We start from the raw sequence: 11,188 nt of genomic DNA, 5'->3' as shown, positions 1-11,188 counted from the left end.
GATGTTTCTCTGGGGCTGCGCAGCCCTAGAGTAGGGGTTCTCAAAGCGGGGTCCTCAGGGCAGCAGCCTGCAGCACCTGGGGACTTGTTAGACGTGCAGTCTGGCTCCAGCAAGACTCCCTGGCCTGTCCTCAGGAGAGCCACTGGGCTGCAGGTTGAAGGGCTCCTGGAAGGAAGAAAAGCTGCCCCAATGGCACGGACCCAGCCACACATTTTCTGTAGGGTATAACAAAGATACTGCACTTGGATGAACTTTTTGTTGTTTGTTGTCCGTCATGGGGCCAACGCCTGGGCGTTGTCCTTGAGCTCTTCAGCTCAAGGCGAGTGATCTACCTCTTGAGCCACAGCACCACTTCTGGTTTCCTGGTGGTTAATTGGAAATAAGAGTCTCATGGACTTCCCTACCCGGGCTGGCTTTGAACCACCATCTTTGTATCTCAGCCTCCTGAGTAGCTAGGTGTACAGGCGTGAGCTACCGGCACCCAGCTAAACTGTTATTTGTTTGTCTGTTGCCAGTCCTGGGACTTGAACTCAGGGCCTGAGCAGTGTCCATGGCTTCTTTTTGCTCAAGGCTAGCACTCTACCACTTGAGCCCTTTCTGGCTTTTTATATATGTGGTGTTGAAGAATCAAACCCAGGGCTTCATGTATATGAGGCAAGCACTCTACCACTAGGCCACTTTCCCAGCCCTAAACTTTTTTTCCTTAATACTGAAATTTAAGCTAGGGCTTTGGGTTTGCTATACTGACACTCTACCACTTGAGCTGTGCTTTTAGAACTCTCTGCTCTGCCATTCTGAGACAGGGTCTTGCTTTTGGCCCCAGGGTAACTTAGACCTCTATCCCCTAGTTACACTTCCCACCACGCTGGGATGACAAATGTGCATTATCACGCCCGGCTCTTGGTTTGAGATGGTCTGTCACAAATGTTTTCTATAGCTGGCCTTAAACTGTGATCCTCTCCATCTCTGCCTCTCAAGTAGCTAGAACTATAGGCGTGAACCACGGGGATCCAGCAGACAACTTCAGTCAGGCTTCTGGACCTGCTCCTAGGTCCGTCTGTGCACTTCCTTATGAAATCTGGTTTTGGCAAAGAACCTCTTACGTGTCTGGTCAGGTTATTCATCCTCTGCTGCCTCCAGGTGAAATGTGGACACCTGGCCTGATCCTACTAGACCTAGCCGGAACTCCCCCCCCCCCGCCGCCCCCTTATGTTCCCCCCTCCTCATTGGCTACAATCTACACTTAGTCTGAGCCTAATCTCTCCCCCACAGCAAGATCTCATGACAGCGGTCCCTGATCCAGTGTCATGGGCCTGAACAAAGTCTTCCTCTTAGTGCTTTAGTATCATCGGAGTGTGTGTGCTTGTGTCTGTCTGCATGTATGTTGGTACTAATCCTTGAACCAGGACCTAGATATTGTCCCTTGGGGTTTTTGCTCTAGGCTAATTGGAGATAAGACGCTCATGGACTTTCCTGCCTAGGCTGGCTTCAAACTTCAATTTGCAGCCTCCTGGATAGCTGGGGTGGCCAAGGTGAAGGATGTGCTTTGGATCAGCCCAGGGACCTTGGTTGACTTGCACTCCACACTTCATTCCTTCAGAGTAAGGATGAAGGAGTCACCATGGCTGTGCTGGGAGACTGGCCCCCTCAGCAGAGGCTCCCCAGCGTCTCGCCTCTCCAGCCTCTCCTCTCGGTATTTCTCTGCACACACTTCCTCGTTCTTTCCAGTATGACGATCGTAATCATGTCTACATTCTGTTTTTCCAGCCTAGTATTTACTAATGGCCTCCCAGGAGCCAGAGCCCTTGTTACTTGCTGACAATGTGGTCATGGTTATGACCAGGATACAGTCTGGAAATGGATGCCTGGAAAGACGGGAGGACAGGGGTCAACTACTAGAGTACTGAAAGGAGCAGGACAGGAGGTGGGGTCCTGGTCGACAGGATGCAGGAGGAGGGGAGGAGAGGGATGGGAGCAAAGATCAGTATGGGTGGGAAGAAAATCCAGCTCTGGAACCTAAAGGTGGCAAACAGCAACCAGAAGTCAGGGGCCAAAGAAGACCCAGGCCAGGAGGCGCTTAGCCACAGCCGGACTTGGTTTTGGGAGCCACTGCGGGGAGCGGCCTGGGCAGAGCCAGGAGCCAGGCCAGAAGCCAAGAAAGCTGAGAAGCTGCTGCCTCCTTCAGCTCTTGGAAGCCCCTGCCACTAGGAGGGCCAGACGGGGCCCTGAGACCACAATGCAGTGGGTCTTGGGGTGACCCTCACGCCCCAGCCCCGTCTCCACGCAGGCAGTGGCGGTTCATGGCACTCCCTAGAGCCCTGTGGGATGTCCCAGGCCCAGGGGCCTCAGGAAGAGGACATGTCCGGTGGGTCGCCCCAGCCCTCCAGCTCCTCACTGCGTCTCAGAGTGGCTGGGGTGTTGATCCTGCGAAGGGCTGCGGAATCCACCCCGGACCCCCACAGAGACCTGCCAGAGCTGCCTCTACCAACCTGGAAACGGTTCACGTTGCTGCAGTGTCTCAAAGAAGACACTGGAGGGCGGAGGTGAGCCGCTGTCCTTCCCAGAGCCAATGGGAGGGTGCTGTGTTGGGTGTGTGCACGTGTGTGTGCTTGCAGGGGTGGGTGTGTGTGTGCAGGTGCCTATGTGTGCACTCGTGTGTGTGTGTGTGTCGGTGGGAATGCATGTCCACATGGGTGTGTGTGATGAGTCTGAGTGTGTGTGTGTGGGCACAAGTGTGTGACCTTGGGGCCTGGCACAAGCACTTCTAGTCCACAGTCTATGGGCGCAGAGCTGGAGGGGGCTGGGAGCAGCCTGGCTGCAGGTGGGGCGCATGGAAGAGCAACACTGCCCCAGAGAGGCCTGGAGGCAGCGGGGCAGGGGAGAGGGGCCCTGCAGCTCCCCCCCCCATCTGAGACTGCTGGGAATCCAGTCTGAGAAGCCGTCCCCCCTCCAACTCGGGGGTGGGGGGACCCAAGGCCTAGAGAAAGGAGGGAACTGGCCTCGGGTGACCCCCCCGGCACCCACAGCTGCCTCCGCGGGACACCACAGACGGCCCGGCTCCTCCCACAGTGGACAGACACACAGACAGCCCTGGCTCCTTCCACAGTGGACAGACACACAGACAGCCCCGGCTCCTCCCACGGGGGACAGACACACAGACAGCCCTGGCTCCTCCCACAGTGGACAGACACACAGACAGCCCTGGCTCCTCCCACAGTGGACAGACACACAGCCCCGGCTCCTCCCACGGGGGACAGACACACAGACAGCCCCGGCTCCTCCCACGGGGGACAGACACGCAGACCACACAGACGGCCCGGGAAGCTGGCGTTGCTGCTGCAGCTCCCGGGCTCCACACAGCAGCACTGTCTTTTCCCCCCGTCTGGAGCTGGACGCTGCCCTTCCTGCTCGGTCTCCCCATCACACGGCCCTCCTCTTCGAGGACACCCCACGTTGGACTCAGGGCCACCCTAACTCAGCCCAGGGTGCCCATCTTAAGACCTAACTTCCAAATGAGTCCACACCGGAGGCTGCAGGTGGACGGACTTTAGGAGAACCCCCCGGAACGGACTCATCTGACCCGCCCCCCGCCCCCCCGGCACCCCAGCTCTGCCCAGGGCCAGCGCTGCCCTCCCCGCCCTCCCCAGGCAAGCCTCCCTGCAGGTCTGGGCCTCCACACCCAGGGGGAGCCCAGTGTCGGGGGGCCGGGGACCGAGGGGAGCCCGCAGGGAGAGGCCGCGCCGCCTTCCGGGAGCCTCCGAGTTGGGAGGCTGTGAAGAGTGAGCGATCCCAAGGTTAATTAATTATTACATTAAAAATGCGCCCGTTCAGGGGCCTCGCAAACAGGAAAGTATTAATCACGCATTTCCTCAGACTGACAGCGCATTTCCCTAAATTCCGCCGCTGCTGACTTAACCGAATGGTAATCTCCCTGCCGCCACTTCCCGTGAAGTCACAGCTCATGAATATTCCCGCGCCGCAATCTGCCTTTTAAAAGGACAGACTCATTATTGCATTTTTAACTTTGCTCTCATGAATAGTCATCTTCCAGCTTCTAAGATAACGAGGTGGCCATGGCCGTTCTGGTCAGCCAGGATCGCGGGCCCTGAACCCCACGGCCGGGCTGGTCCCTGCCACGGGAGGGGTGGGGGACGCCGGTCACCCCGAGCCCTGTCCCCATCCGCTGTCGCTGGTGGGAGCAGCGGCTGGCAGAGGGAGTGGCCACCATCCCACCCCTCGGCGTGAGGCCAAGGCTTCCAAGGCCCTCCGCAGTCCCCGTGTCTACCCTGTGACCACCCTGTCCACCAACCGCGAGGGTGGCCTCTGACTGACACTGAGTTCAAATCCCGATGCTGCCTTTGGCTTGCTGTGTGATGATTGGCAAAATACTTGGGCTTTCTGGATCTCCATTTCTGGGGGTAATGTAGGAGTAGCAAGCCAGGACGGGACGCCAGCCCCTCAGAGCCAGAGCCGGTGTTCCTGCGCCCCTCCTGGTGCCTGGCCTTGAAAACACCGAGGACCTGAACCCCGGGCCAAAGGCTTAGACGTCTATTTTGATGTGGCAGAAAGGATGGCTCCCAGAACTGGTCATGGGACTAGAGCCTCGGCAACTTTCCTGAGGCAGCTTCTTGGGGCCATTTCTGTCCCCAGAGGCCACCACAGGCTGGTCTCAGTGCCCAGTGAAGCATGGCAACGCGCTGACTACACACTGAAGCGGAAAGCGATTTCACCACGCTCTTTCCGTCATTGTGAGAAGCAGATCCCCCTCCCTCCCTCCCTCCCTCCCTCCCTCCCTCCGTTCCTTCCTTCCCTGGGGCTTGAACACAGGGCCTGGGCATTGTCCCTAAGCTGCTTTTGCTCAAGGCTAACATGCTACCACTTGAGCCACAGTGCCACTTCCAGCTTTTTCTGTGTATGTGGTGCTGAGGAATCAAACCCGGGGCTTCATGCATGCTAGGCAAGCACTCTACCACTGAGCCACATTCCCAGCCATGAGTCTCGTGCTTTCGCCTGAGGCTGGACTTAGACCCTGAACCTCTGCCTATAACCTGCTGTGTAGCTGAGATGGCAGGTACAAACCACCATGCCTGGCTCAGTAATTGAGATAGAGGTCTCACTAATCTTTTGCCTGGGTTGGACTTGAACCTCAATCCGCCCGATCTCTCCTTCTTGAATAGCTGGGATTACAGTTGTGTGTGTTTCCTCTGGATGTGTGAGTAGCTGGGATCAGAGTTGTGTGCCGTTGCCTCTTGCTGTGTTAGTCACCGGGATCACAGTTGTGTGCCATTAAGGAATACTCACACCTCACAGAACAATATGGAAAGTTTGTGGACACATATGAGTCCCTTGCAGGGACTCATGGTGCTCCCTGCCTGCCGCCAGGATATAGTCGGCCTCCTCAGTGTCCTGGCATCTGGTCTACCTCCGGGCTGAGCTCGTTGAACTACACACTTGTGTGGTTTCAGTAGCCTCTGGGTGGCAACTGAATAAGGACCAAGCTTTGCTGTGCTGGGGAGTCTTCAGTCCTCCCTGGGATTGCATCACAGAGCACACCATGTGCATGGCCAAGGCCTCCTAAGGCTTGTTTCTGAAAGGCTCTCTGCACTACACTGAGATAGCATTTGTGCAGTCCGTTACAGTGGCATTGTGGGAGAAGGGCTTAGGGGCAAGGTGGTCACAGACTTGAACGATCTTTAGCGTCCTGGTTGCCAGGCATAAACACCTGTGGTGCTGTCACAAGTGGGCGACAAGCTCGGGAGCAGGTCCCCTGCCCTGAGTGAGAACCTGGCTTCCGAGTGCCTCGGGCAGGTGAACAGAGCAGAGGACCAGAGCTGCCTTGCTGACCTCACCTGGGCTCCTCCCTCCCCAGGTCCCAGGAAGCTCCGGGCTGTGGATGGGGCCAGAGGGTCTGGAGAAGGGCAGAGGTCTCCTCAGGGTGCAGAGTGCAGGCCAGGCTGGGACCCAGGCCTCTCGGGCTTCGCCGGCAGGGCCTTCCCGTGCTCCCCTTGCTGCTGGCAGGAGCGGTCCCTCCTGTCGCTCTCTCCAGGGACAAGCAAGCGTCTGGCTGGAGAAGCAGAGCCCCGGGAAATCACAGCAGGCCCCCACCCAAGGCGGAGCCCAGGAAACCAGGGCCTCTGCTCCCGGACCTGGTCTGACCATCCTCAGCAACCCAGGGGCTGCCACGTCTCTCTCCAGGGTGCTGAAATGCTCCTCACCTGAACCCTACCTGGCCTCAGCCTTCCTTGCCAGGGCGCCCTGGACTCCTAGACCTGGGCAAACCTCTCACCAATGTCTCACCACCCTCAACTTTTTTTTTTTTTTGGTTGTGGAGTCTGTACTCAGGACTGGGGCGCTGTCCCTAAGCTCTTCAGCTCGAGGCTAGTGCTCTAGCACTTTGAGCCACAGCTCCACTTTTTGGTGGTTACTTGGAAATGAGAGTCTCATGGACTTTCCTGGGATGGCTTTGAACCAGGATCCTCAGATCTCAGCCTCCTGAGTAGCTAGGATTACCAGGTGTGAGCCACCCAGCACCCAGCTCTTTTTTTGTCAGATGAGGAGCTTGAACTCAGGGCCTGGGCACTCTCCCAGAACTCATTTATTGCTCAAGGCTAGCTGTCTACCACTTGAACCACAGTGGCTTTTTCTGAGTAGTTTATTGGAGATAAGAGTTTCATAAACCAGGTGCCAGGGGTTCACATCTGTAATCCTATCTGCTTAGGAGACTGAGATCTGAGGATTATAATTCCAAACCGGCCTGGGCAGGAAAGTCTATGAGACATTTATTTCCATAAACTACTCCGAAAAAGCTGGAAGTGGTACTGTGGTTCAAGTGATAGAGTGTTAGCCACGAGCACAAAGTGGTGCAGAGACTGCCCAGGCCCTGAGTTCAAGCCCCGGGTGGAAAAAAAAAATCTCACAGCCTTTCCTGCCTGGGCTGGCTTCAAACCGTGATCCTCAGATCGAGGCCTCCTGAGTAGCTAGGAATACAGGCGTGAGCTACTAGTGCCTGATTCAACTTTTTTATGGTAATAACATACGCACAGCATAAAACTTACCACTCTAGGGGCTGGGCATGTGGGCATGAAGCCCTGGGTTTGATTCCTCCTCACCACATACACAGAAAAAGCCAAATGTGGTGCTGTGGCTCAAGTGGTAGAGTGAAAAGGAGCCAGGGGCAGTACTCAGGCCCTGCGTCCAAGGTCCAGGGAAACTTACCACACACACAGTGCTGCACTAGCTCACCCTGTCACACCGCGCAGCCGGTGCCACCGTCCATCTGTCCATCTGCCCATCCGTCCATCCGCAGAGCTCGATTGCTGCATGCCCATCCACACCGCCTCCCGCCCCCGCCCGCGTCAGCAGCCTCCGAGGATTCCCGGTGCCGGGCTCGCAGTGAGTGGAATCCTGCCCTCCCGCCCTCCCGCCCTCCAGCCCTCCCGCCCAGGGCTCTTTCCTCCCGTCACAGGCCTCTCCTCCTCCAGAAGACGCGAGGCAGGGGCCACAGGCCACCCGTCACCCATCCCACGGGTGGAGACGCGGGCCGCGCACATGGGTGAACGTCTTTCCTTTTCGGCAGTACCGGAGTTTGAACTCCGAGCCTCGGGCTCGCCCGGCAGGCACGCCTCCAGCCCAGCCGGGTTCTGCTTTAGTTTGTATTTTGATAGGTCTCGGTTTTGCCTGGGGCCACACTTCCGTGGTGATCCTTCTGCCTCTGCCTCCCACAGAGCTGGGATGGCAGGTGTACATGACCGTGCCCGACCCAGTATCCCCCAGTGACTCACACGAGAGCGGTACCGTTTCCTACAGGGGGCTCCGCCAGCTCACAGCCGTTCTGCGGGTGGTCCAGGGGTCGAGACCCCTGCCCTCGGCGCGTCCAGGATTCCTCTGCCCCTTTCTCCTTGGTGTACCCTTCACTCCCCCACCTAGAGTTTTCCGTCTTGTCTCACTGGAGTTTCCGTGATGGGCAGTAGAAGCGGGAGGGGAGCGGCGGCCACGGCCTCCCGGCTGTGCCTGCGGCCCTCACGGGGGGGAGGGGGGGCGGGGGCGCTGGGCCGAGGCGTCCAGTTCCGCCGGGGCAGCGGTGAGGGGTTCGGATCTGCCGCCCGGCGCCCAGGCGCAGGAAGTGCCCGCGCGGCTTCTGGGAAGACAAAGCATTTAAGCGACTTCCTTGCTGAATATTTCATGATTTACACGAATGGCTTTCTGGTGTTTTTCATAACAAAACTATGCACACGATGATGGGTTAAGATGTGGTTTTTCCGGCCATTCTTACTCTGAGATCCCGGCCCTGGGTGTGGGCCCCCCTCCCTCCCCCTCTCCCTTGCTCAGCCCCCTCCCAAGTCCCCCTGTGTCGGGTGGGTGTTAGTCCCCTGCTTCGGTAGCAGGTGCCTGCCTGCAGCCGGGGCTCAGGCACAAGCCAGGCCACCGCCCAGGGGCTGTGCCCGGCGTCCGCCAGGATCCCAGCGGGACGCCGCTCACCAGCCTGCAAAGCAGCCTGGGAACTGGGGCTTCAGGGACCTGGGCCAGGTCCTGCCTACAGGGGCGTGGCTCCCCAAGGCCGTGTCCAAAGAGTATGGCCCGGCCACGCCCCTGGGGCCCTTTGAATGACCCGGACGGAACTCAGGGCCTTCAAGCTCGGGGCCAGTGCTCTCCTCCCGAGCTGGGTCCCGGCGCTTGTGTTTGCTGAGACAGGGTCTCATCTACGTAGCCCAGGCTGGCCTCGAACTTGAGCTCCTCCCACCCCTGCCTGGCACGCAGCTGGATTTGAGCACATGCCACCGCCGTGCCCAGCAGACGGACTTAAGCCCATGTTCATTCGGATTGGCTGGGACTTCGCCCGTGTTCTTTTCCGTCCCGGGACACCACGGTGTCTTTCATCACCTCTTGGCGGGGACACTGCCTCAGCCCGGCCCTCCCCGGTCTCGACGGCTCTGCGGTGCGGCCAGGGCTTTGCCCACCGCCCCTGGCAAGCCATGTCTGCTGCGGTTCTCACGTGAGGCTGGCGGTGAACTAGGGAGGAGGCCATGGGGCTAACCCCTTCCCAGGCCAGAGGCCAGCCCTGTGGGGTGCCAGCCAGCCGCGTCGTGGGAGCCTCCTGGAGGGGAGGGCTGAGTGGCGGGGGGTGGGGGGGAGGCACAGAGCCTGCCACCAGAAAGAGGGAACGGGGAGCCAGGGCACCTGCAGCACCAGACCCAGCTGGGGCCCTGGTCAGAGTCCCTACCCCTGGGGCAACCCCAGGAAGGCCACCTCTTCTCAGCCAGATGCTGCCAGGGCCCCATGCTGTCCCCGGCAGGGCCCCCTGTACCCCCCCCTTCAGAGGGCCTGTGGAGGCACCGCCTGTGGAAGGAGCTGGCGGAAGTCTGGCTGCCCAGGACACGGCGTTAGAGTGGCTTTCCAGGGCCTGTCGGTAGCGCTTGGTGAAGCCCCATCCTAAGCTCGCGGGTGCTCAGCCTGCCTCCTCCTGGGCTCAAAGCCTCTCTGCGGTGCAGGGTGTCCCCCCTCCCCTCCTTTCCCAGCATCCTTTGTGCTGAGGTGCCCTGGCCTGGCTCCCTGGGGGCCACCTCAGCCCTCCCACAGGGCGGGGGGGGGGAGGAGGGCTCCTGTGGGGGTGCAGTGCGTGCCTGGGTGTCCCACCGGGGCGGGGGCAGGCCATCTGTCTGCACTGGCCCTGTCGCTGCCTGAGGTCTACAGGCCCTGTCACCCCCCCCCCCAGCCTGGATCCCCCTGCCCCCCGCTGAGATGGGAGGCCTGGGGCAGAGCAGGGGGACTGACACTCACCCGGACCACCTCATCCTCCGCGGGGCCAGAGGCCCCCTCGGCCAGCTGACCCAGCCCCCGCCCCCCGGGCCCCAGAAGGCTCAGGATGGCCGTGGCCTAGAGCCCAGTGGCCGGGCCCTCATTGCTGGCCTCCAGCTTGGTGGGCGGGCCTGGGCATGCGGACTGAGCTCAGAGCGGGTCCCTGCTGGGGATGGCAGGAACACCGTGTTCCCCCCCCCCCCCCCCCCCCGTGCTCAGCTAGACCGTGTCCTGTCCCCACCCCCCCTCCCGCCCCTCCTCCCCGCCCCTCCTCCCTCTCCTGTCCTTACCCTTCCCATTCCTTCACGTCCCTTCCCGCCTGCTTCCAGGAACCGCATCTCTCCCGGTCACACTGCAGACATTGCCTGCTCCTCACCGGCACACAGGGGCCCAGCACAGAGCCCGTGGGTGCCCAGCAGGCCTGTGTAACAGTGCCTCAGGGCTGAGGGGGAGGGGGAGTCGAAGCCCAGCTGGCCGGGACTGTGAGCCGAGGGCTCCCCGGAGCAGCCCACTGGGGCCCTTGGCCCTGGTTAGGGGAACTTGGACCGGGGCTGTGCCTCCCCACCCAGGGTGTCCTGGGGGTGCTAAGCCCCCGATGCGGCACTGAACATGCAGGCAGAGCTGGGCGCTGGGTCCTCGGTGTCCCCAGCCGCAGGCCTCGGCACAGCTGCACAGAGCTGGCCCCAGCCCTGGGCGGTGACAACAACAGCCTGCGTTCCAGATGCTTCCACCTGCCCCACCCGGCCAGTCGCCCTGATTGCCTTCTTCAGAGAACCAGACCCCACCTCCAGCAAAGCCAGGGAGGCGTGGCTGGCCAGAGTCACAACCCCACCCCTAGGGGGGACCAGAGACTGCAGGGGGGTGGGGCCCGTCAGTGGGGGGCAGGTCGGGACTGGATGGGCGTGAGGCCACGGCTCACAATGGCCATGGGGGGGGTGGCAAGTGGCTGCACTCGCGTCAGCCCTCCGCTTAGCCCCCAGAGCCATCAAGCTCCCTTCAGCGCTGAGAGACCCTCACAGCCCCTCAGCCTTGTGCCTTGGTGCTGGGGGCAGCCTCCCACCCCTCAAGAGCTGGTGTACCCCAACCAAGAGCAGACCCCCCCCCCAGGACCCTCAAACAGGATCCGTCCACCAGGCAGCCCCTGGGTCTTCAGAGTCTGGGGAGGGCAGGGTGCTGGGGGAGGGGGCCGTCTGGCCAAGGAAAGAGCCCATCACCTAGAGCCTGAGGAAAGGCAGGGCGAGCGACCGTGACCAGCGCTAAGCAGTTCTAGTTGAACTGAAAGGAAGTCCCAGCGAGACGCAGCACCCGCCAATCACCCCCCCCCCCCATGCCCTCCAAGCAAGCGCATCCTGACCCCCAGGGAGTAGAAGCTAGGCAGAGCTGCCACGGTCAC

Source organism: Perognathus longimembris, chromosome 1, assembly GCF_023159225.1.
Source record: "Perognathus longimembris pacificus isolate PPM17 chromosome 1, ASM2315922v1, whole genome shotgun sequence".
Lineage (NCBI taxonomy): Eukaryota > Metazoa > Chordata > Mammalia > Rodentia > Heteromyidae > Perognathus > Perognathus longimembris.
Note: the sequence above shows the minus strand (reverse complement) of the source record.